Source organism: Loxodonta africana, chromosome X (assembly GCF_030014295.1).
Source record: "Loxodonta africana isolate mLoxAfr1 chromosome X, mLoxAfr1.hap2, whole genome shotgun sequence".
NCBI lineage: Eukaryota > Metazoa > Chordata > Mammalia > Proboscidea > Elephantidae > Loxodonta > Loxodonta africana.
In genome coordinates, this window is record NC_087369.1 from 34,358,110 (window position 1) to 34,384,973 (window position 26,864).

General features: G+C 40.1%; 1 long non-coding RNA gene across 1 annotated transcript in view; it reads right to left on the reverse strand.

Moving 5' to 3' along the window:
- LOC111747705 (uncharacterized) overlaps nt 1–26,425 on the reverse strand; it is a 46,841-nt gene extending 20,416 nt beyond the window's left edge. The window contains exons 1-6 of the long non-coding RNA XR_010319747.1: nt 24,565–26,425; nt 16,764–16,901; nt 13,381–13,555; nt 12,938–13,090; nt 8,546–11,383; nt 6,727–6,891 (exon numbers count right to left, since the gene is read on the reverse strand). This is a non-coding gene — a long non-coding RNA (uncharacterized LOC111747705). The remainder of the gene's footprint in view (nt 1–6,726; nt 6,892–8,545; nt 11,384–12,937; nt 13,091–13,380; nt 13,556–16,763; nt 16,902–24,564) is intronic.
- Between the last annotated feature and the right edge of the window lie 439 nt (nt 26,426–26,864).

Consider the following 26,864-nt stretch of genomic DNA (forward strand, 5'->3'; position numbering starts at 1 on the left):
CTCAGTACATCTGCAAATACTTTGCTGCTGAGCCAGGACAATCTACAAATGTTCTTCCTGGGTATCAAACCAAGTGGATCCAGCCTCTCAGATTCTAACCCGTCTCCCACCTTGACCTAGTACTCAGCACTTCGTCGCAGTCCCCTTCTCCCCCAAAACAGTTCCAGTTCTCTAAAGCAACAGTACTGGGTTGACAGAATTTTTTCTGTAAAGGGTCAGATAATAAACATTTTCAGCTATGTGTCTCTGTCACAATTACTCAACTCTGCCATTGTAACATAAAAGCAGCCACAGACAACATGTAAACAAATGAGTGTGGCTATGTTCCAATAAAACTTTATTCACAAGACCAAACAGTAGCCCAGATTTGGCCTGTGAGCCATTAGTTTGCTGACTCCTACACTCACGAATAATGTAGTTTTCTTGAAATTTTTATGAGGAATGGAGATGAGGGTTTACATCACACACTTCACAGAAAAACCCAAGTAAAGCCACCATTAAAATTCTCATTTATTTACCCTAAATTCTCTTTCTGGCCTCCAGTAGCCCCAGGTCTCTTTTCTCTCTCCCTTTCTACCACAAATCTCCCAAAGTCCCCAATATTCTCCAGAACATTACAATTCTTGCTCAAAGCTTACAAGCCCTATTAAACAAAAGGGAAATTCTACAGTTAGCAACATGCATGATCCTTTAAAAGTGATTTAAGGGAATACTAAGGAGCTCTGGTGGTATAGTGGTTAAGTGCTCAGCTGCTAACATAAAGGTTGGTGATTAGAACCCACCAGCCACTCTGCAGGAGAAACATGTGGCAGCCTGCTTTCAGTGAAGATTACAGCCTTGGAAACCCTATAGGTCAGCTCTATGAGTCACTACGAGTCAGAATCGACTTGACGAAAATGGGTCAAGTGGGTACTATTGTTACTGGAGTGTGTCCCTTGAAGGCCTCATGGTCTAATCTAAGATTATATTAAAAATGCAATGTCCAATAACCCATGAAAAAGTACTCTACATCATCAGTCATCAGGGAATCACAGATACTACTACACACTCACTAGAATGACTAAGATAAAAAAGATTGGCAACACCAAATATTGGTGAAGACATTGCTAATGAAAGTTTAAAAATTTACAGCAGCTTTGGAAAATTGTTGACAGTTTTTAAAATAGCTATACATATACCTACCCTATGATTCATCAATTGTACCCCTATATATTTATCCACGGTAAAATAGAAGGTCCGTGAAAAAAAAGAAAGACCCTCAACAAGATGGATTGACACAGTGGCTGCCACAATGGGCTCAAATATACAGACGCTTGTGAGGATGCCACAGGACCAGGCAACATTTTGTTCTGTTACACATGGGGTCGCTATGAGGTGGAGCTGACTCGACAGCACCTAACTACAACAACAACATCTTTATCCAATAGAAATGAAACCATATGTTCACGTAAACACTTGTGCACAAATGTTCATAGCAGCTTTATTCACAATAGCCCAAACTGGAAACAGTCCAGACATTTACTAATGGAAGAATGGATGAACAAACTGCAGTATATTCATAACATGAAATAATACTCAGCAATAAAAAAGAAAGAACTACTTATACATGAAACAACATGGATGGATGTTAAAACATTACTCTAAATGTAAGAAAAGAGTACGCACTGTATAATCCATTTACATAAAATTCTCAATAGACAAAACTAACCTATGGTAATACAAACAAGATCAGTGGTTGTTTCTTAGGTGGGAAGTAGGAATTGATTGGGAAAGAGCAGAAGGGATCTTTCTGGGGTGATGGAAATATTGTGGGTCTTGATATGCATTTGCCAAAACTGATTGAACAGTGTACTTAAGATGTGAATATTTCACTGTATGTAAATATTACCTCAATACAAAATTTTTTTTTAATAATATATTTACCTAACATTTTAAAAAGCCCTAAAATGACTGCTAGAGTTCCAGCCATCACATCTGCATTCCAGGCAGAGAAAAGGAGGTAGATTAGAAAGGTAATAGGACAAAGGATACATATACTATCTGACCCTTCTAAAGGATACTCAAAGTCTCGCCAACTTGTATTTAATTCTCATTGGACAGCCCTAACTAGAAGAGAAGTGGGAAAATTGGCATATGCACTATTCGGTCAGGTGCCTGTCAGACATAATAAAATCTTTTTTTGTAGTAATAATAATAAGAGAAAGGATATTGGTTATCCATTGGTTGGCTCAACCACACCACAAATATGCATGCACACGTATAATTTCTTACGCAATTTCCGGGGGCCTATGGGCTCCCCCACTGCATACACACACTGGATCCCATTTTTACCTGAATTCTAGATTATTCTATTCTAGTGAGTTGGAGAAACTGGTTATTACTAAACACAAGTTAATGAAAAGTGTGTGAATGGCAAATTCACAGGACAATAGGCATTCAAGAGACACAAGGTTGTGTAGAGTATACCATACTCACCCACCTGGAGTAAATTCTGTTGCCTGTGTTTCCCGTTAAGTGGATTGTTCTTAACTGAACAGTATTTAATTCTGCTGCTGTCTTAAAGATACAATATGTGAATGTAGGAAGATAGGCTACTTCACCTAAGTGTATGTTCTACTTACGCACTTGATTCGATGACATTAGTTTGCAGGTGTCTCTACTTCAATTAATTGCACGTTGGTGAAATGCATAATTTAAACTCAGTACAAAACTATTCAAATGATAGTCTCCTCAATATAATTATCCACATAAGTTGGAGTGCTGACAAAACGTTGTCCTTTATTTTTTTCTAAATAATAGCCTCAAGTATGTTCAAGATTAGATAACACAGAAAATGTCAACAAGCTCTGATAAATATGAAATGAAAATAATGAGATGAAAACTTTATATCTTCATCTAATTTTCCTCTATAGAGTCACAAACAATTTTTCCTTACGTAGTTGGGTTACAAACTCCCAACGTCCTGCAGTTTGTTCAGCCTGATTTCAAGAGCAAGGGAAAGCCCCTTTAAAAAGGCCACATAAAGGCTCAGTATTTTGCAGACCAGTAAGCTGGATGTTGTTCTGTAAAAATGCACTTACTTCTTTTGATTGTAATAGCAAGGAGAAAATGAAATGATTCAATACAACAGAGCAAAGGCACAACTTGTTCTACACACTGCATTTAATGATTGACTTAAGTGGCTTTGTTTTTTTAAATAAGTTGACCTCTAACCTGAGTAAGTAGGTGTTGACAAATGCCAGGGCTATTTTACTAAATCCAAAACATGAAAAATGACACAGCACCACACTGCTAAAGTAACATTACATGTACTACTATAATAAACATAGGTGGCACAAACAGTTAAACGCTCAACTACTAACCGAAAAGTTGGTGGTTTGAACTCACCCAGAGGCGCCTGGGAAGAAAGGCCTGGTGATCTGCTTTCCAAAGGTCGCAGCCTTGAAAACCCTATGAAGTGTAGTTCTACTCTGCATGCATGGAGTCACCGTGAGTTCGAACCGACTCGATGGCAATGGGTTATTTATTGAGCACCTAGTAAGAGATGAAGAAGCCCTGGTGGCACGATAGTTAAGTGCTCAACTGCGAACCAGTGGTTTGAACCCACCAGCTGCTCCAAGGGAGAAAGATGTGGCAGCCTGCTTCCAGAAATATAACAGCCTAGGAAACCCTATGGGGCAGTCTACTCTGTCCTACAGGGTTGCTATGAGTTGGAATTGACTGGACAGCAACAGGTTTGGTTTGTTATTGTTTTTGGTATGCTTTCATACGGGGGCTTTTATATTCCAAATGAAACTCTTTTTTCTGTATTAGTGTGGGCAATATAGGTATAAGGATTCTGGTGAAAACTCCATGGAGAGAAATTATAACCTAAGAGTGATTGTTGTTGTATGCCGTCGAGTTGATTTCAACTCATAGTGACCCTATGTGAAAGAGTAGAACTGCCCCCTTTGGTTGTCTAGGCTATAATCTTTATGGAAGCAGATTGCCAGGTTTTTCTCCCTCAGAGCCCTGGGTGAGTTCAAACCAGCACCTTTCAGGTAGGAGCTGAGTGCTCACCCATTGCTTCACCAGGGCTCCTTTTAAACGTAAGGGTGGCCACCCCTAATGAAGTCGTTGCACAGTTTCTTAGGAGTTCAGCTTCTGCCTGAAGGTTTAGTAATTCCCTGAAGATGCTTTGTAGTGGGCATGTAATATGCCCCTCATTCAGGCTTCCTGAGTTCCTCTTTTGCTACCTAAAAAGCAATTGTCCAAAAACATCAGTTGGGGTTGCATTTTGTAATATTTCAGAGGTCCTGAATTAAAATGAGTCTTCATGCATTTCAAAAGCATAGAATGGAGCAAATAATGAAAAAGATAAACATTTTATCGTGATAATTGTCTGCCCAACATATATTGGGGGTAGAGGGGGTGAATAAATATTTTATAGTCCCTGGAAGGTCCTGGATTTTATGGGAGATGACCAGACATTTGTGATTTGACCTTTGTTCAAGTGAAACCTTTTAACTTCCTCTACCAGAAAAACCTTGATAATTTCAATGGGTATGTTTCACTGTTACTGAAACATCTGCAAAGGAAATAGTGTTAAACTTTTGCAGCCGCGGTTAGATTTTAGGCTGGTAAAATAGTGACATCTTGTGGTCAGAGTTAGTAACAAACAATTCCTAAAAAAGGAAAGCCAAGGCAGGGGAGGCAAATTGGGGGAAAAAAATTTTTATTAAACCTTTGTTCTTGTAGGTAAAATGTGTTTTCCTCATCTTGGCTTTTAGCTGTGAGAAAATATTATGGGTTTCTTCCTTATAACCATATTTCCTATACCACTACGGACCAAACAAACCAAACCTTTGTTGTCAAATTGATTTGAACTACTGGCAACTTCATGTGTGTCAGAGTAGGATGGCACTTCATAGAGTCTTCAAGAGCTGTATTTTATGGAAGTAGATCATCAAGCCCTTCTTCCACGGCACTGCTGGGTGGATTCGAACTGCCAAACTTTTGCATAGTAGCCTAGTGCAAACTATTTGCAACGCCCAGGGGTCTTACCAATATGAACAAAGAAGTTTAATTTGGAAAATAAAAGCCCCCTTATGGGGAAGGACAACACACAATACAGGGGAAGTCAGCACTACTGGACTAAACCAAAAGCTAAGAAGTTTCCTGAATACAACCAAATACTTCGAGGGACAGAGTAGCACAGGCAGGGGCCTGGGGACCATGGTTTCAGGGGACATCTAAGTCAATTGGCATAACGAAGTTTATTAAGAAAATGTTCTTCATCCCACTTTGGTGAGTGGTGCCTGGGGTCTTAAAAGCTAGCAAGGAGCCATCTAAGATGCATCAATTTGTCCCAATCCACCTCGAGCAAAAGAGAATGAAGAACAACAAAGGCACAAGGTAATTATCAGACCAAGAGACAGAAAGGGTGACATAAATCAGACTCCATCAGCCTGAGACCAGAAGAACTAGATGGTGCCCGGCTACCACCAACTACTGCCCTAACAAGGAACACAACAGAGAGTTCCTAACAGAGCAGGAGAAAAGTGGGGTGCAGAACTCAAATTCCAGTAAAAAGACTAGACTTAATGGTCTGACTGAGACTGGAGGGACCCCAAAAGACATGGCTCCCGGGCTCTCTCTTAACCCAGAACTAAAACCATTCCCGAAGCCAACTCTTCAGACAAAGATTAGACTGGACTGTAAGACATAAAATGAGACTCGTGAAGAGAGTGCTTCTTAGTTCAAGTAGATACATGAGACTGAATGGGCAGCTCCTGTCCAGAGGTGAGATGAGAAGGCAGGAAGGGACAGAAGCTGGTTAAATGGACATGGGAAACCCGGGGTGGGAAGGAGGAATGTGCTGTCACATTATAGAGAGAGCAACTAGCACATAACAATGTGTGTGTAAATTTTTGTTTGAGAAACAAACTTAAGCTATAAACTTTTGCCTAAGGCACAATCTAAAAAAACAAGGCCCCTTATGGAAATAGGTATTTGCATATATTTGACTATCAACATATTGTTTTAAAGAAATCTTTTTCCCTTGAAATGCACGTAACATGAGTAATTTCGATTTGTTTCTTTTTATTTTGAGGAAAAATGAAGAGGAAGCATGTTTTCCCCTTCAGTGTCAGTAGCAGATGCTGTTGGTGATTTCACCCATATTCCTTCTGCTGACCCCACCAGTCACCTGCAGCTTGGATGGACAGTTATATACTCCATGCCTTCTCTCTGCCTGGGGTCTCTCTCTAGCTGCAGAAATGAATCTAGTCTGTGCAGAGCAAGCTGGAAATGTCTGGAATTTAACACCCCAGGAGCCAACTTCAGCCCAGAGGACAGAGCACTGAGGGAGGGATACCTCAGCTCCTTCACCCATTGGTGGGACAATTCTGAGTTGTGTTCAGGGGGGCCCCAGCAGGATTGAATGCCCAGTGCCCACAGCAGTAACCTGCTCATTAAAATGCACCCTTCATTGTCTTTCTTCTATTACTCTCTCCCCACGCTTCCAGGAATCACCACCCAATAAACTATGTGCACCCAAATCCTCATCTTTTGGAAGAACCCAAGCAAATACAATGACCAACCCATGCTGTCTGAACCCTGGTGGCGCAGTATTTAAGCGTTCAGCTGCACGTGCACGTGTTTCATAGGAAAAAAAAAGTTCTGAGAGTTTTTGCAAGTTTCGCTAGCAAAACACTAAAATGAAAAAACAAAGACAAATTAGCATACCTTAGCTTTCCTGCAACCATAAAGCCTCTCACAGCTGCTTCAGCCCAGCTGCCATTCTCCTGAGGGCTTTCTCTTTATGAAAATGGAAGTCCAACAGAAGGGAGTTGCCTCAGTAAGGGAAGAGGGCGTGGCCACTCCAGGGATTTGGTATTCATTCTAAAATTCCTGCAAAACGAAAAACATAAACTGGGTGCTAAGAGCTGGCTGGACCAATGGATTTACTAATTGATCAGGAAATAATATACTAAGATTGTATGCTTGAAGACCCAAGAATTGGAAATATATTTTTCAAAACATTTGCAAACATCAGTTGTTTTTTTTAAGAACAAATGTAGTCAATGAGTTCTCTCTTCTTTCAAGAGCATCTGAGGGGCACAGAGGCCAGTGAGTGTCTCAATATTTTACCCAAAACAGATCCCAGTCCAGGAAGTGATATACAAGAAGGAGGGAGGTGTCACTAGTCAGCACTTTGAACATCAATCATATGTAAATTTCAACCCCTGGCCACAACTTTGCATCAAAAGTCAATTTATTCCAACCTGATGGCAATGGAGGGACAAAAAAATTTAAAAAGCTGTTTTATATTGACATGTTGAAAATTACAAAATAAATCTCAAAAGTATTCACCTGAACTCTTGGTCACAAACAAGTCAAGCATGCTAACTAGAAAAAAACAAAAAAAACCCCAAAACCCACTGCCGTTGAGTCAATTCTGACTCATAGCAACCCTATAGGACAGAGTAGAACTGCCCCATAGAGTTTCCAAGGAGCGCCTGGCAGGTTCGAACTGCTGACCTCTTGGTTAGCAGCCGTAGCACTTAACCACTATGCCACCAGGGTTTCCATGCTAACTAGAGCGTCTGACTGATAGCACTTTATACACCAAGTGATGTTGGTCAAGTCATGATTATATTTCCCTTTAAAAGAAAACTATTTCCAAGCTAATTATTCATCTCTCCAAGTAGTACATTTATGAAGTTTAATGGTCATTAAACAAAAGAAAAATGATTTATCTGCCCTGAGTTTCAGAAGAATAAATGCCTTTTTTTTTTAACCATCATATATTTAAAAATCTAATTCATACCTTGAAATTCATGGGTGTCTCCTATTTCATTGGGTTACTGAATCCCAAAATATTCTTTGTATTTGTAAGTATAACAATATTAATAGTGAAGCATTCTGCCTAGGAGTTTACAAACATCATTTCATTTAATGTCTATAACACTGTGATATAATTATTATGATTACATATATTTTACAGATGAGAGTACTGGATCTTTGCTGTTAGCTTCTATCAAGTCTGCCTCTGACTCAGGGTGACCCCATGCACAATGGAACGAAACTGTACCCGATTCTGTGCTATCTCCATGATCGATTGTAGATCAGGCCGTTGTGATCCAGAGAGTTTTCATTGGCTCATTTTTGGAAGCAGATTGCCAGGCCTTTCTTCCTACTCCTTAGTCTGGAAGCTCTGCAGAAACCTGTTCAACATCATAGCAACTTGCAAACCTCCACTGACAGATGAGTGGTGACTGCACTTGAGGTGCATTGGCTGGGAATCAAACCCTGGTCTCTCGAATAGAAGGTGAGAATTCTACCACTGACCAACCAATGCTTCATAGTGAATCTTTAAAAAAAAGAATCTTTAGGGAGGCTAAATTAACTGCCCAAAGTCAGTTCAGCTGAATTTTAATTCAGGTGTGTCTGACTGCAAACTTAACTCTTATCTGTGGCATCAGCCAGCTAGTACTGCAAAATAAACAATCACAAAATCCCAATGACATTCAACTCTAAACTTTTATTTGTCGCTTGTACGCACATCAGCTGAGATGGCACAGCTGATCTTGTCTGGGCTAAGCTGGGCGTCTCCAAGCTGCAGGTTGGATCCTTTTGGTCCACATATCTCTCATCCTTCTGGGATCAGCAGGCTAGCTGGACCATGGTCTTCTCGTGGTGATGTCAGAAGTACAAAGGGTAAGTGAAACATACAAGACCTCATAAGTCCTAGCCTCGAAGCTGGTGCAGTGTTGCTTACACCCACATCCCCTTGGCCAAAGCAAGTCACATGGTCAAGTTTAAAGTCGGGGGCTAGGAAGTATAGCCCTCTTTTCGTGAAAGGACGTGCAAAGTTACAATGCAATGGGCATGGATGCAAGAAAAGGTGAAAAATTGGAAATGAGAATTCAACATACTCCACTCACTATGTCAGTGGGCTCCCATTGTGGTATAATCTTTCATTATTAATTTGAGATGTATATGACTGCAGTGAGGTAAGGGATAAGCTATCATTGTGATACAGTCAGGAATGCTGACAGATTATCAAATGTGATGAATTAAACAAGACACAGGTGACATATCTTTAAGCTCTGAAAACCTGAAGTCTACAGGCTGTGACAGGGCACATCATAGGCCAAATCATGAAGCTGGCCAATTTGCCTTTGACACTCGACATTACCTCCAGTCATTCCCCACTGTCATGACTCTTTTTTTTTCTATTTCTTCTGTCCCCGTAACAAAATGCTCCATCTCTGTAGCCCACTCTTCCAAAAACCAACTCTCAGCTTTTCAAGGCTTAGCTATTTGATAATTAATGCCCCCTGAGATAGTGACAGGCAAATGAGTTTTTGCTTAAAGATATCTACATTTTAACTGGGGATTCCTGGACACAGAGCACATGAGCTTAAATAGCACTTGCCATTTTTTTTTTAAGTAAACCATTTTTTAAAAAAGTGAACAGAAGTTTAGCTTAACTAGTAAAAAAAAAGGCCTGCCATGAGCATTATGCTCTTTTAAGAACTATCTATATGGGATCGAACTGACAACAGTAACTCAAAAGATTAGATGGGAACCTCAGGGTGCAGTGAGTTTATGTTAATGAGGCAGGAACAACTCAAAAGAGGAGAGTGAGAATGGTTATACAAATCAAAGAATGTAATCAATGTCACTAAATTGTACATGCAGAAACTGATGAATTGGTGTACGTTTTATGTGTATATTCTCAACAACAGCAACAAAATAAATAAAATTTAGGAAAAAACTTTTTAAAATAAACTTAATTAGAAATTCAATTCATTAAAAGGTAACAGAGGGACTATACTTCCATTACTATTAGTCAAATAATAGTAATCTAATTATTAAGGGTAAAGTATTATTAGTTGACGTGAGGAGTGCAGGGGGAGAGTCCTGCCTACTTGTTCGTCTTGGTTTCCCCGTTCATATCACCCTTGATCTTCCACAGAATCCCTAGATACTAAGGAACACAGTTTGAAAACCATGAACTCTCCTGTTAGGAATGTCTGGTATGTCCTCTTGTCTTTTAAATCACCCTGGGCCACCCACAACCTCCGTGGAACAGTAAGGCTATTTGGGCTCCAGCGCCTCTGAGATGTGATTTGAGCTGCATGTGAAATTGTCCTTCCCTTAGTCTGCTACAGTGCCTGAACACCTACAATTGGAGGGGCCACCCCAATGTGGTCTAGGGCATTTTCTTGTCCAGGAGTCCCTTTAAAAGCATGACCCATTAATACTTTGGCTTGAATGTGTTTTTTGTTTTAATGGCCTACAGATGGCACGTGTAGGTTGGATAAGAGCTGGGAGACGTAGATATCCAAGAGGCTTGCTGAAACAGGGTCATGAGGAGAAGCTCTGAAATAAAATGAGTGGTGAAAAAAGTAAGATGACAGTGGAAAGATGAATTCAAAACTGAGGTGAGCTTTGTCTAAGAAACACTTTCGTACTAAGCAAACTCCAACTAGTGCCATGTTGTTGTTGTTGTTAGCTGCCATAGAATTGCCCCTGACTCATGGTGACCCCACGCACAACAGAACAAAATGCTACCCAGTCCTGCACTATCCCCATAATCGGCTGTGGATTGGCCATTGTGATCTGTATGGTTTCCATTGGCTGATTTTCAGAAGTAGATTTCTGAGCCTTTCTTCCTAGTCCATCTTAGCCTGGAAGCTCTGCTGAAACCTGTTCAGCATCATAGCAACATGCAAGCCTCCACTGACAGACATGTGGTGGTTGAGAATGAGGTGCATTGGTCAGAAATATAACACAAGTCTCCAGTGTGGAAGGCCAGAATTCTACCACTGACCCACCACTGCCTCGCTAAAATGCCGTACAGAAATCATTTCACTGAGCACACAGCCCTTAGGAGTTTCACTTCCGTTTGCTTTCTGTGGGGAAGACCAAGTAGGTGGGCTTCCTTTGGATTCCAGTCTTATTGTGTTGTTGTTGTTGTTGGGTGCTGTCGAGTCGGTTCCAACTCCTAGCAACCCTATAGGACAGGGTAGAACTGCTCTATAGGGTTTCCAAGTAGCAACTGGTGGATTCGAACTGCTGACCTTTTTTGGTTAGCAGCCGTAGCTCGCCATAGCTCCCCATAGCTCTTAACAGCTGCGCAACCAGGGCTCCTTATCTTATTGTAAGATATGCAAATTTTCTGATTGATTACAGAGCTTGAAACGCCCAAAACAAACCACATCTTTTTTGAAATGAATTGCCCAAGGAAGTAGAGCCCCAAGTTTATTTAATTTATTTTGCATAGATACTGGGAAGAGGAAATAGGACAAAATGAGCAGAGATCGGGGTTATCTGATAGTTGTGCTACATCTTCTAAAGTCTCTCATCCAGTAAGTGATCAACTCCGCCTCATCTGCAGCAAAGAGATACAGAACTCATTGAATTACCATAGGATGATGTATTATTTGGACTTAGAATATACTATCAGGTAATGAGGGTTTTCTGGAAAAATGATAAATTCATTGCCCAGAAGCTGACTGTGACTCATAGCGGCCCTATAGGACAGAGCAGAACTGCCCCATATGGTTTCCAAGGCTGTAGTCTTTATGGAAGCAGACTATCACATCTTTCTCTCGTGCGGAGTGGCTGGTGGGTTCAAACCATTGACCTTTCGGTTTGCAGTTGAGCGCTTAACCACTGCGCCACCAGGGCTCCTTTCATAAGATATAAAAACCCGAAAACCCATTGCTGTGGAGTCGATTCTGACTCATAACAACCCTATAGGAGAGAGTAGAACTGCCCCATAGGGTTTCCAAGGAGCAGCTGGTGGATTCAAACTGTCAACTTTCCAATTACCAGTCTAGTGCTTAACCACTGCACCACCAGGGCTCCTTTCAGAAGATATAAAAGGAATTTAATGTTTCCTTTAAAATTCTTTGGAACATCAGTGGGAACTCCCAGTGTATTTGATTAATTCAATTCAGGAAATAATTATTGCCTATTTCATGCCAGGCACTGTGTAAGGTGCTAGAAAGGCAAAGATAAATAGGACATTCTCTCCGCTCACAACATGCTCAAAATCTGAGAAATATAAATGACTGACTAGATTACCAGTATAATAAGACCTACATTAGCGGCATAAAGAGAGGAGTATGAGAGTGGAGGAATGGGTGATCTCTCCTCTGGCCAACAGGGGATGGAAAGGGGAAGGTCAGGGAAGGCTCTGTAGCTCAGGTGGCATTTGAGCTGGACCTTGTAAAGCCACTGGAGACTGAGCTAGAGAAAGCATGATTAGATAGGTCTTATTGAAAGAGCACTCAGCCAGGGAAAAAGGCAGTCCAACTAGGTAAGATTCTTGGAATCAATCAACAACTATTAAAAGAGACCAAATAAAATGTAGAGGTGTGGAATTTGGAGAAAGAGGAGGGATTTCTTCTAGGTGACCTTTGTTATTGTTAGTTGCCATCAAGTTGATTCTGACTCATGGTCACCCCATGTGTGCAGAGTAGAACTGTGCTCCACAGGGTTTTCAAGGCTGTGGCCTTTGGGAAGCAGATTGCCTGGCCTGTCTTCCGAGGTGCCTCTGGATGGGTTTGAGCCACCAGCGTTTGGCTAGTAGTTGAGTGCTTAACCATTTGCACCACCCAGAAACTCCTAAGTGACCTTTTCACTCCCCCCCCCCAAAAAAACTCAAACCCATTGCTGTAGAGTTGATTCCGACTCACAGGGACCTTTAGGAAGTAATAAAGTGCAAGCTCTCCAGTTCTCAAATGAGAGATGTATAGAAGATAATCATTTGTTCATATATACGAGAAAATGAAACTTTTCTGATTCCTATGCCACATTACGTAGTTGCAGTGCTGACACCTGCTCCTTCTAAATAAGAAAGAAACCAAGAACTTCTTTCTTAGAACTAGTCAAGCAGTTGCTAGGGACAAGATATGAGTCTTGTCATAGGCTAACTCACATTCTCAATTGAAACAGAATTCCAGCATTATCCTTCATGGAAACCCTTATATGAAGTAGCTGCCCTCTTGGATAGCTATGAGAAACTTCAGTTTGCATTAAGGCTTAAATGTCTTGACATCATGGTGACTTTCCATCATACGTGTGTTATGCACTATATTATAAAGAAGGGTAGAAAATAAAAAATTAACATTTAATGATCACTAGACTACATGCAGTCACTAGTAGGGATGGTGGTGTGAGGTAGGTTATCACCTCATAAATTAACATTAACTAACCCATTACTGAATGCCAACCCCCAGAATTCTACCTGGCATAGAGTACATACTCAGCAAATATTTAATAGATGAATGAATAAAGAAACAAGGAAACATAAATATCAAGAAAACCTAAAGGACTTTCTTATGACACTTGCCTCTAAAATGGCAACAAAATATTAAATACCTCCCTCATATGGTGGCAATAAGAAAGCATGCTAAATATTTTGTCATAATCTCTAGTTATTTTTTGTCTGTTTTTATCTTCCATAGTTCAAAGCACTATTCGGTTCCATCAGAAGTGGGAACACGTTTCAGTTCTTAGAAGAGCATGTGAATTGAGTTCCTTCACCTTGTTGCACCTTAGTGGGGGGAAAAAAGAATTTTAAGAGTAAACAAAAGGTAGGATTAGATTCATACACTCAGAATAAAATAAGGTGGAAAAAGATGTGGGGAATTGTGGCAAATTACGGTACGTATGAGTGGTCATTAATATCCCTACTCTTAAGTAGCAAGGCATAATCTCATCCACGCAAAAAGAGCCTAATCCCAAAACACTCCAGAAACAAAATTAGAGTGTGACCCAATATCTCAAAACTCGGTGAACATTTTTACGACCCATCAAGTGTATCATTGCAAGTCGTTAGAGAGAAGAGTTTGATGAACATCAATTTCTACCTCAAGAAGAATAAATGAGCCTCCATTTCTTTCCTTCTCTTTGTCCTCACCTTCAAGTTGTTAAGGTCTTTGAGAAGAATAAAAGATGACACTTCGGTAGCTCACAAATCAGACTTAACTGTTCCCATGTCAGTTCGAGTTTAGAAAAGATTACTTTCATCTAACAGCCCTCTCAGATACAGTACCACAGTCAAGTACTATGTCACCTCCCAGAATGATTTATATTGTGTCTATCTAAATTTTTAAATATTCGAAAACTGCCTTCTAGCTATCTTCATGCTTTCAAAGCAGCCCCTAACTGTGCCTGGAAGCCATTTCTTATTCCTTAACTACCAAAATCCTAAATTACGTTAGTGCTTGGAAATAGGTTTAGAAAAGAATAGGGGTCAAAATGAACACACACACGCAGACACGCACACACTCGTGTGCACACATACATACATGTACACAACTATTCGCCATTGCTCCAGTCACCATAAAAGAAACGATCTAAACCTAAGGTTTAATCACTTTTCATTCAAGAAAGTGTAAACTAAGTATAAGGGACCCTTGTGAGGAATGCAAAGATGAATAACCCCTTTCCTCAAAGAGCCGGCAATATAGCACAGAAGATAAAACATATACACAAATACTTATAACGTACAGAAGAAGAAGTTAACCATCCGGGAAGAGTGCCAAAAGTGTCAGCGATGCACGGAGAAATAAAGGGTAACTTCAGAATTAACCAAGATTGGGAAGGTGAAGACATTCTGGGCAGAGGAAATGGGATGAATATAGGGCCAGGGATCTTCAAAGAAAGGTGAAGAGTTCAGTTCCCCATGGGGACAAGAGAGCAGTGAGAGAAAGTCTGAAATACTACATTTGGAACAAATCATGAGCAACCTGGAGTGCCAGGGCCAGTGGGTTGGGTTTCATAGATTAAGCAATGAGAACATTTCAGAGCAAGGAAAAGACATGATGTTAGCTGCATCTTGTTGTTGTTGTTAGGTGCCAGCAAGTCAGTTCCGACTCATAGCGACCCTGTGTAGCACAGAACAAAACACTGCCTGGTCCTGTGCCATGCTCACAGTCATTGTTATGCTTGAGCCCATTGTTGCAGCCACTGTGTCAATCCATCTTATCGAGGGTCTTCATCTTTTCTGCTGACGCTGTACTTTACCAAGCAAAAGGTCCTTCTCCAGGGACTGATCCCTCCTCACAACATGTCCACAGTATGTAAGATGCGGTCTCACCACCCTTGCTTCTAAGGAGCATTCTGCTTCTACTTTTTCCAAGACAGATTTGTTAGTTCTTTTGACAGTCCATGGTTATAGTCAATATTCTTTGCCAACACCACAATTCAAAGGTGTCAGTTCTTCTTTGGTCTTCTTTATTCATTGTTCAGCTTTCACATGCATATGATGCGACTGAAAATACCATGGCTTGGGTCAGGCACACCTTAGTCTTCAAGGTGACATCTTTGTTTTTCAACACTTCAAAGAGGTCCTTTGCAGCAGATTTGCCCAGTGCAGAGCAAAGCTGCATCTTAGATTAATCAAAAAGTGATGTGAAGCTGGGATAGAAGAGGTAGGGGCTGCAGGTAGAGACTAACAAGATGGCCATCACAATAACAACCCAGTAATGAGACCGAAAATTAAGGTGCTGGCAGGGGGAATGGAAAAGAGTCCTCAAATTCTAGAACTCTAAGAAGATGTCATTTTCAGGGCTTCAAAACTGCTGGGATGTGAAGACTAAATGGTGCAGCATTAAAATAAATTAGAAAGTTAAAAAAGTAAGACATATGGAAAAGGGAGAGATAGTTCAATGTTACAATATGTTGAATTTGAGGCCCCCATGGAGCAATCAGGTTGGAAATTCCTCTTAGGTTCAATGACATGAACATTAGTAGACCCATTCAGTTTTGTGGCTTCTTCTGGATGAGCAAAAAACCTAGAGAGTAGGGTTCATTAAAGGTTGGATATTGTCAAGGTCCAAATGGAATGGGTCAATGAAGATGAATATTCCAAATTACTAGTAAAAGCAGTATTAAAATGGCTGATCCTGGAGCTTATGTTGGACAGAAGGGAAGGAACATATCTTGTGTTTTACTTCCCTATGTAGAGCTTCCTTATATCTCCCTCTTTCCATTTCTTAATCTTTGTGTCTTACCATCTTTTTCTCTGGAATCACTCCATCTTTTTCTTCAAGCCTATTAGGCCTACTCTGGTCTTTTGCTTTGCCACTAGTCATTGTAGACCAGTATACCCATAGAGTGGTATTACTGAGTCAGGGTGCCTAGAATGTAGTGTTGAAGTGGACTTTTTAAAAGTCACTTTTGTCAGACTAAAAAAATGAAGTAAAAATGTAGCAAATCGGCAAAGCAAGACTTGTCCTCCACCAAATCACCACCACAGAAAGAGAAGAAAGAGGAGGAGAAGAAGCAGAAGAGGTGGAGGAAGAGGAGGAAAGAAGAAAAGAACAAGAAGGAAGGGAGGTTGGTTTTGATTAACTTCATTAAGATGCCGTAGAATCATATAAAGATGATTGTTTTCAATAGTTCAAGTCAACATGGAGGCAAGGAATCCAGATAGGCCAGTCCTCAATACCCATTAATCAGACAAACAAATCTTCACTCATTAATTCTGCTTCAGACATATAGGCCCTATTTTACTCTAATCATCAGTAGCGGTGGAGTCGATTCCGACTCATGGCAACCCCACGTGTGCCACAATAGAACTGTGCTCCACAGGGTCTTTGGTCCGTTAAAAGTAGAAAATAGAGAAGTATCTTGAATGCAGAAAAATTTTGTATAAATCCAAGCTTTGCTGTGTGTTAAACATATGAACAAAGAAAACTTATTTACCTTTTGAGTTTTAATTTTTCTATGTATGAAATAGCGACAATAACACTCACCTTATGATATGTTACCCACCATAGAGCCCCACATAGTCTCAGTGGCTTCTAGTTCACTTCCTTACAGAAGTAATCTTAGAATTAAATAAAATAATATGTTTGAAGGCACCTTGAAAACAGTAGATTAGCTCGAAAAATCTACAAAGTAATGATGTGATATTGCTTTAGTAATTCATGCAAACAATGAAGCAACAAAATAATGTACCTTCATGATTCTTTTGATGTTGACATTGAGAATGAACTTATTTTGTTTTACTGAATAATACCTCGTAGCCTTATTGAAGTTCTAAGTATTCTACATGGTAAAATAAAATTGTACTGCATTCCCTGGAGTATTTTCAATCACTGTAAAACACCATCTAGCTGCAGTACATATTTTTTAGATGCAAGCCATATTTGACTTTGAAACTACGCTGACTGAGAAAGAAAATGCAGTGTTGATTAGCTTTCTAAGCCCCACTAGATTTTCAAGATAATCACATCTTACTCTGTTTCATTTTAGTTGTGTAAATGTGGTCTTAATCTGTGTCTACGTGACCTTCAAAATTTGAATAAAAATGGTTCTGAACCCCTGCACCTCTGACCCCTTAGGACAGTTATTGCAAAAAGTCTGCACATTTATAAACACACCAAGTGTTAACTGCACATTAACTAAATAATATGTCTCGGAAGTACTAATGCTAAAATTTTAAATATTATTAGCTGCTGTTGGTATCAATAAAATAAAATATCATCTCAAAGCATTTATATTAGAAAAGGACTTTTGATTTCAAGTAACGGAAACCCAATTCAAACTAAAAATGATATTTATGGCCTCATATATTTGAAAGAGGAACCTGGTGGCACAGTGGTTAATAGCTTAACTGCTAACCAAAAGGTTGGCGGTTCAAACTCACCAGTTGCTCTGTGGGAGAAAGATGTGGCAGTCTGTTTCTGTAAAGGTTACAGCCTTGGAAACCCTATGGGGCAGTTCTGCTCTGTCCTATAGGATTGCTATGAGTTGGAATTGACAACGACAGTGGGTTTGGGGTTTGGGTTAGATAAATCTAAAAGTCAGGAGAGTTCCATTTGGAGCACTGATGGCAGAGTGGTTAAGCGCTTGGCTGCTAACCAAAAGGTTGACAGTTCAAATCCACCAGCCGCTCCTTGGAAACTCTATGGGAGCAGTTTTACTCTGTCCTATAAGGTGGCTATGAGTCAGAATCAGCTTGATGGCAACGGGTTTGGTTTGGGTTTTGGTTTATATCTGAAAAGTATATGGGTAAATCCAGGCACGAATAGGTCTAGGGGCCCAAACCATGAAAATGGGACTCCGCCTCTTTAAATATCTCAGCTTTATCTCCTGTCTTTGACATTTATTCACATGCATACTTTATGCTTGTGGAGGCAAGGTGGTTGCCAGCAGCTGCAGGTTTATATAGGCAGATCCCAATAGTCCAGCATGAAAAAGACTGTCTCACTCTTAACAGTCCTAGCAAAGGTTCTAAGCCTGTCTCAAATTGGGTAGCCCATAGCCCATTCTGGAATTAATTACTGTGGCCAAGTAGAAAAGATGCTCTGATTGGCCTGGCCTGTGTCACATACCCACCACTGGAGCCAAGGTGTCATGGATTGAATTGTGACACCCCCCCCCCAAATATCTGTCAACTTGGCTAGGTCATGATTCCCAGTATTGTATGATTGTTTACCGTTTCGTCATCTGGTGTGATTTCTCTATGTGTTGTAAACTCTGTCACTATGATGTAATGAGATGAATTAGTGGCAGTTATACTGATGAGATCTACAAGATTAGATAGTGTCTTAATCCAATCTCTTTTGAAATATAAAAGAGAAAGCAAGCAGAAAGACATGGGGAACTCATACCACTGAGAAAGCAGTGCCAGGAGCAGAGCGCGTCCTTCGGACCTGAGGTTCCTGTGCTGAGATGCTCCCAGACCAAGGGAAGACTGATGACAAGGACCTTCCTCCAGAGCTGACAGAGAGATAAAGCCTTCCCCTGCAGCTGGCACCCTGAATTCAGACTTCTAGCCTATTGGGCTGTGAGAAAATAAACTTCTCTTTGTTAAAGCCATCCACTTGTGGTATTTCTGTTATAGCAGCACTAGATGACTAAGACCCAAGAATAGAGTCAAAATGGCCCAACATGAATGGAATGAAAGTAGAAAAGTGAGGGGTGGCTCACTATAGGAAACTTGGGGCACTGAATTTCAATAGGGGGAATGAATGCAGATCGAAAAAAAAAAAAAACCCTGGTGACTAGTATAGCATTATGAATACAAAAAACCAAATCACTAGTATGTGTGGATCTTAAAATGTTTTGATGTTTAAAAGGGGCCCTCACATTTGAAAAGCTGGAGAATTACTAATCAGTTCCTCTTTCTGTTGGAGTTTGTGGACTGATATGGACCAAATACACGGATGAATAACTGAAGCTTCTGTCTCTCAATTTAGATATTTAGTGTGGTACGTACAATGCCTTAGGCGACTGCTTTGGAACTTCATGTGGCTTTAGCGATAAGTCACCAGTGAGCCTTCTTGGCCCATTAGGTAACTGCAACACATTGCCTTCTCCAGGGAGAAGGAAGCAGTATGAAAAGAAAATCTTGCAAAGCACGTTTTCAGCAAGAATTTTAACTGTCTAGTGAGGTGTTTATTCCTGAATTGTCTGATGTACCCAGGTTAGCTGCTCACCTAGTGTATTTATGAATTTCCTTAGAGCTCATTCGAAATTAGTTATGTATCCTACATATGAAGCTCTTTAATCTTTTCACATTTCTTCCCATGAAATAGCTTAGCTCAAAGAAATTTTGTGAGGTTGTTTATTATGTGTTCTAACTGAGCACAATTGTAATACTTATGTAATTGTGAGTGGCAAGTGCACCCCCTTCGATTGCTATATCCTACTTAAAAAAAAAAAATACTAGCTACCTGGATATTCATTTTTCCATGGAAGGAAAATCTACAGTGTTATAATAGACTACTTTATGATTACTTTATGCGTAAGTTTTTATGAAAGTAAATACTTCCATGATAAAACCTATTTTAATCGCTCATTCTTTCAGCAAGGTGGAGCCCTGTGGTTTAAGTCTCACATAACGCTACATAAATGACATTTATGTAGCATTATCAACTCATATTTCAACCACACTGTAATATTTAGACCCCCAAATCGGGCAATTCCTCTTCCCTAACAAATTGCAACTAAATAGTTTCTTTCTGGTGGTTTAGTTTGTATTAAAGGAGATTCTGAAATAATTTTAACTTAAAGTTGATTGTGGAATAAAAGAATTCTAATGACTTTTGCAAGGAAATAGCCCAAATTCATTTACTTTCTTCTGCTCCCTTTCCTCCCTGTCTTTTGACAATTTTTTCTTAAATAATGTTATCTTTCTTGATGTTTACCTTTGTACACTGTTATATATGTTTTTATTTCTTTGACTTTATTTGAAAATCCAAAATAATGTATTTTGGCTCCCAGTTAAGACAATCCAAAAAGCTTGCTTTTTTTCCTTTGGTCTCATTTTTCTTGTAATGCAGCAATTCGAACATGGTCTGGGTACGTATTTATATTGTCGTATCTCATCCTAATCTCCATATGTGTTCAGTCTTAGCTCTGCAGTTAAATATATTTGGTACACACCGTTTTTTTTTGTTGTTGTTAGTCCTTTCTCCCGTCCTCTATTGGTAGGCTGAAGTTCATTCTCTTGTATTTTTCTCAGAAAGAGTTCATGATAACAATACTTGCATTCTTGTATATTCAAAATAATTTTCTGCTGCCCTTATACTTGAAGGACAGCCTTATAAAATAAAAATACTTGAAGGACAGCCTTAGCTGTATATAAAATTGTTGCCTCATTCTTTTGTTCCTTGACTAACCTTGTAGGAATTTCTCCATTGACTTTTGGCCTGGATTGGAGCTATGGAGAAATTTGAGCCCAGCCTGGTTGACTTGATCTTTCTGCCTGATTGCCCAATAGATTCTTTCTTTATCTTTACCAGGACATGTTTTAGTGTAGACCATTCTAAGTTAATTTTCTTGGCACACAATGTAAAAAGTCCTCTTTCGTTCCAGGAAAGTATTTTTGAATTATATATTTAAATATCTACCCCATTCCAGGTTTTCTTCTCCTGGGTCTTATACATGTTGGATGCCCTTTGCCTGTCTTTTTTAACTATCATTTTTCTCTCTCTTCTATTTCTTTACTTCTTCTTCACTAAGTTTGCTATTCTCATTTCCATATCCTTTTTCCCTACTGCTTATTTTTTTTACTTTAATGTCTATAATCATATCTATAATCTCTTGTTCTCCTTATAATTCCATCTTTATTTCCATAAATGATTCTGCTTTTTCTTCTATTACCTTACCAAGTTCTGCCAACTCACTGTTTTACTTTCCTGGTGTCTTGTCATCTTTTCCCTGAGTTCTTACATTCCTACCCTGTGACTTTTCTTCAGAAAGGCAATTGGTTTCATTATTTTTTAAATTCTTGGTAGAATGTTTTATCAGCATCATGGATCAGGTTCTCCCAGAAGCAGACCCTGAGGCAAGGATGTGAGCGCACATTGTTTATTTGGGAGGTGATCCTAAACTGATGCAAGGCTGGTAAACTGAGACTAGGAAGGAACGGCAGTCAATACAGGGTGCGTTAATTGTCCACAGGTTACTGCTATGCACAAGTAGGGATCAATCCTGCTCAGGACTTCTGGGAGACTGTGTATAACAGGACTCCTCAAACGTTAATGTTCATGCAAATCATCTGGGGACCTTGTTAAAATACAGATTCTCATTCACCAGGTCTGGGACAGGACCTGAAATTCATTTACAACAAGGTCCCAGGTAATTCTGAGTAATAAGGATGTTGAACACATCTCAGAGTCCCGCCCCCCCGCCCACATTTCTAAGGGGTGAGGCAATTCCTGTCTTAAGAGTTGAGGGCTGCTCCTGGGGACATTAACTCCCTGGCCCTTCCAGCTTGCTCTGCATGTGGGACAAGTAGCCAGAGAATGCTCTCAGGAAGAAGTTACAGGGGCTTGTGGTAGAAAACTATCAGGATGTTTAGGAAGAGTGAGTGCATAGAGGATGGAGCGCGCACCAATAATGTCTGCTAGGCACAATTTTCTTTTTTCTACATACCAAACCTAAAAAAAAACAAATCAGTTGCCATGGAGTTGGCTGCAACTCATGGCCACCGCATGTAATGCAGAGTAGAACTGCCTCATGGAAGATTCGGGTCGAAACCATCTCTTCAAAGAAAAGGTGGGCATTTTGAAGAGCTACTTCTGCTCCGGTTAAGAGGAACACACTCTTCTTTATTCCCGCTCAGTTTATAAATCATCTAAAGTATTAGAATCTTTTAAATGATGCAAGGTACATTTGCTTGTCAAAATTCACAAGTTGGATTGAGACTTCTAGTTCAGATGGAGGAAGCAATCTGAAAATGAGGGTGTCACTTGTATTTGGGGGTGTCATTTGTATTTCTTGGCCTAGATTCCATTTCATCACCATAAAAAAAATAGCATACTGCCTTCCAGGTTAACCCATGAGACTCAGAAAATCTGCAGTCCTCCCAACTAGACAATTCGTTACCGTGGAGTAAGATATTCTTTTTTGGCAATCATTCCTCCCAGTGCTGTGGGACGACTCTGGAGACGTGTGGGATGCCTGTCACCCTGCCGACAATCCAGTTTCTCTAGGAATTGTTCCCACCAGACCCTCTGCTAAAGGGAGGGCCTAGGCTGCCATGGTTTAACTTGAGGAGATAAAGAGAGCTGGAGGGACCAGAGACTTCAGAGAGCACTGTCCCCTGATGGCTCTCGGTTCCACAAATCCATTTGCTAGGCACAATGTTCATTTGTTCTAAGGCAACATTTTTCTGGTGAGTGTTCCTCATGTATTGATAAGATTTACTGCTCTGTCACACACTTTATTTTGTAGAGTATCTCTGTGCCTGTTCCTTTTCTATTAGCCTTAACTGAATGGGTTACATTTTCCTGGATGAGCTATCTCCAGTACATTACTGTTGGGAGGGAGGAGGACAAAGGGTGAGGGCAGCTTCACAAGCCAAAGGCTCTCTCCTTCTCTGCTGTCACAGAGACAGACTGCTTACTGAAATTATGCTCCATCTGTCTGATTCCCTGCCTAGTGTCAACTCCTCTGCTTCTCTGACCCAAAGATGGGCTTATGAGAGCTTCTGCCGGGAGGCCAAGCTCATCCCAATTCCTGCACCTATTTTTACAAGCAAAGGATATACCTTTAGCACATCAGAGTAAGCCCTTCACCTTCCTTAAGCAAATTTTTTCTGGTAATTTCTGAAAGCTGCTACTCTTAGTCCCTGACGCTGTTCTCAAGGGCTTCTTCTGTGCACTTCCTCTTGTACAGCTTGTGCCTAACCTCATCTGTCTTCGGTAGGCCCCGTAGATGTAGTTTGGGGTCAGAGGATTGTCTTCCGGTTTCATTTTAAATGTGGTTTGTGCAACTCTTTTTCCTCCTTCTTGCTTTTGTAATAGTTCCAGAAGGAGAAGGGAAAAGCATTCAGGCTATTAGCTCTTAAATGTGTTTGAGTACCTACTATGTGCCAGTCTGATCACAATGTAATCAAAGTGCATATGACACTCATCTTGCTCCCAGCCCTCAAGTTGCTCACAACCCTATGTACTGTGTTAAGGCAACTTAGAAGCCAATGTGCTGAACTAGGAGAGTCTCCCTCCCTCCCTGGGCTGTCAGTGTGGCATCATCTCCACTTCTAGCGCCACCTCTGGGTGGACTCAAACCTCCAACCCTTTGGTTAGCAGCTGAGTGTGTTAACTGTTTGCACCACCCAGGGACTCCATAAGGCTCATAGTCTTGGCCATTTCCTCCAGCCCAGGCCTAGCCAGTAATAACCGATCACCACCCGTTGCCTGATTCCAACTCATCGTGACCCTGTAGGACAGAGTAGAATTGCCCTATAAGGTTTCCAAGGCTGTAATCTTTCTGGAAGCAGACTGCCACATCTTTCTCCTGAAGAACAGCTGGTGGGTTGGAACCGCCAACCTTGAGATTAACAGCTAAGCACTTAACTACTGTGCCACCAAGGCTCCTTTTGTAGATCATAGTTATACACAATATAAGTATTACTGTACTAAGAAAAAAAAATTTTTTTGTACTAATATTAGCCATAGCTGCAGCAGTAGCAGTAATATAGTAATATTCCTGGCACTGGTACCAGATAAAAACCAATCAGGGATACAGACCTGTCTGGCTATGGTCTAGCTAATTTTTGGAACAGGTGGTCAAAAGTTGATTTGCATAAGGGACCAAGGAGCTCCTGGGAAATAATTCATTCTGAGGGTAGAAAGAGGCACAGTGAATTTGACACAGTAACAAAGCTACTGAAGATGACTAATTAATGTTGCAGTGGCTGGAGACTGTAGAAACCTAACATCAGTCATAAAGATCTGAAACTGATACCAAAAGCTTTGGTCCCTGAGAGGGAGTAGTGTTTCTGCGTACAGTGTGATGGCAGTCATTGGAAATCACCTCTCTGTCCGAAGGATTCTTGGGTGCTTAGGAGAAAAAGGGGCTGTAATGATTATATTATTTTTTACTAAAAAGCCTAGAAAATACTGAGTCACCTGCACTATGCTTTGGTGTCTCTCTTAACAGAAGACAACACATAAAGTGGAGATCACAAAGCACCCAGAAATACTTGGTACTTCAAGGGCTCCAGGGCATAGAAGGAGTATAGAAAGACTGGTAGGAGAACTAGCAAGCATATGCTTGGGAGATAGCATAAGCACACAAGAATCAATGCATTCTTACCATTACTCTTCCATTTCTGAATCATAAATAAAAATGATTATTTCTTGTTTGGCATTCAGGGTTATAAGTGGAGACTAAAAAACATCAAGACAAAATGGAAGCATAGCAGTGTTAGAGTCTCATACTTGTTAAACATATGTAAACCCACAGTGAGGACACATTTACCTAGAGATTGAACCTTGGGGAACCAACACATAAAAATGCTGAAATCCAACAGATTATGTGATTGTTTACATGGGAAACCCAAAAGAATCTATTAAAAAAAACTATAAGAAGTAATAAAAGAGTTTAGAAATCTTGCTGATATAAGCTTGTTATACAAGTCAATCACATTTCTATATACCAGAACAAATATGACTAGAGAATCTGATTTAAAAGCAGACATAACTATTAATAGTATTGGAGAATACCAAATACACAGGAGTCCCTGAGTGCTATAAATGACTAATTAGTTTGGCTGCTAACCAAAAGGTTGGAGGTTCAAATCCACCCAGAGGCGCCTCGGAAGAAAGGCCCGGTGATCTACTTCTGAAACGTCAGCCTTTGGAAACCCTATGGAGCACAGTTCTACTCTGACACACATGGGGTTCATGAATAGGAACTGACTTGATGGCAACTGGTGGTGGTGGTAGGAATATGTCTAATAAAACAAGAACAACACCTCTATGGGGGAAATTATAAAAAAATTTTAAGACACTAAAGAAATTCTAAATAAATGGAGAGCCGAACCATACTTATGGATAAGAAGACAGTATTATAAAAGCATTGATTTTCCCAAAGTTGTTCTATAGCCAAGGTCAGGAAACTATACCCACAGACCAAACCTGGCCCACATTCTGGTTTTGGTGGTCCTGAAGCTAAAAATGATTTTCACATGTTTCAAGAGTTCGAGGAAGAGGAGGAGAAGAAGGACGAAGAGGAGGAGGAAAGAAGGAGAAGGGGGAGGAGAAACAGACTGAAGGTGGCTAACAAAAACTTAAATATTTCCTGACTCTTCACAGGAAGTTTGTTGACTCCTGATCTATGGTGTCAGTGCAATTCCAATCACAGTCCAAAAAGTGTTTTGTTTTGTTTTGTTTTTTATGGAACTTAATGCATTAATTCTAACATTTGTATGCACTGGTGCAGGGAGAGAAAAATTGGCCAGTAGCATATGTCAGGGAGCCCAGAAGAAGACCCACAAATGATGAAGCTTTGAAACATGGCTGTGGTTGAATGTTAGGTAGGTGGGGGAGCAGACAACTGTTAAATATGTGGGACTGGAAAAAATGGTTATTCATTTGGAGAAAGATGACCTTGGATTTCCACTATATGCAGATATGACCTCCAAGTAGATTAAGGGCTTACATCAAAAACAGAACATTAAAATGCTCAGTAAAAAAAAAAAAAGTGATTAGTATTTTAGATCTTGCAATAGTGATTTTAAAAAAAGAGAAGTTGCTGTCAGGTCAATTTTAACTTACAGTGACCCTCTAAGACAGAGTAGAACTGCCCCACAGGATTTCAATTTTTTTTTTTTTTAAGCTTTAGGATAGCCGACCGCCACATCTTTCGCATGTGGAGCGGCTGCTGGGTTCGAACCACCAACTTTTCGGTTAGCAACTGAGTGCTTTAACCACTGTGCCACCAGTGCTCTGGAATGGTGATCCAAAAACCATTGCCATCGAGTCGATTCTGACTCATAGCAACCCTATAGGACAGAGTAGAACTGCCCCACAGGGTTTCCAAGGAGTGCCTGGTGGATTCAAACTGCTGACCTTTTGGTTAGCAGCTGTAGCTCTTAACCACTACTTCGCCAGGGTTTCCGGAATGATGATAGAGACCTTTAAAAGACACAAAGAAGTGCTAACTCTAATACATTAATAAATATGACTATATTAAAATTAGGAATTTTGCTTTTCTAAAGATACCTTAAGGAAAGTGGAAAGTCAAGTTACAAACTTCAAGGTATTGTCCATACGCACAAACGGCAACAATTTGTACCAAGAAAATATAAAAACACCTACAAATAAATAGGAAAAAATGGTTAAATGGGTTAAAGGTGTGTACAAGCATTTTACAGAAGACAAAACATTAAACACATGAAGATATTTTCAGCTTTATTAGTGATCAGGAAAACATAAATCAAGTCCTAAACGAAAGACCATTTTATATACATTCCATTGGTGAAAATTTTAAAGTCTGACAATATCAAGATTTGGCAAAAATATGGATTGATAAAAAAAAAGAATGTGGCTTGACAACATGTGTTATATATTGCTGTTGAGAATAGGCTTATCTCCTAAAGTTGAAAATTCACA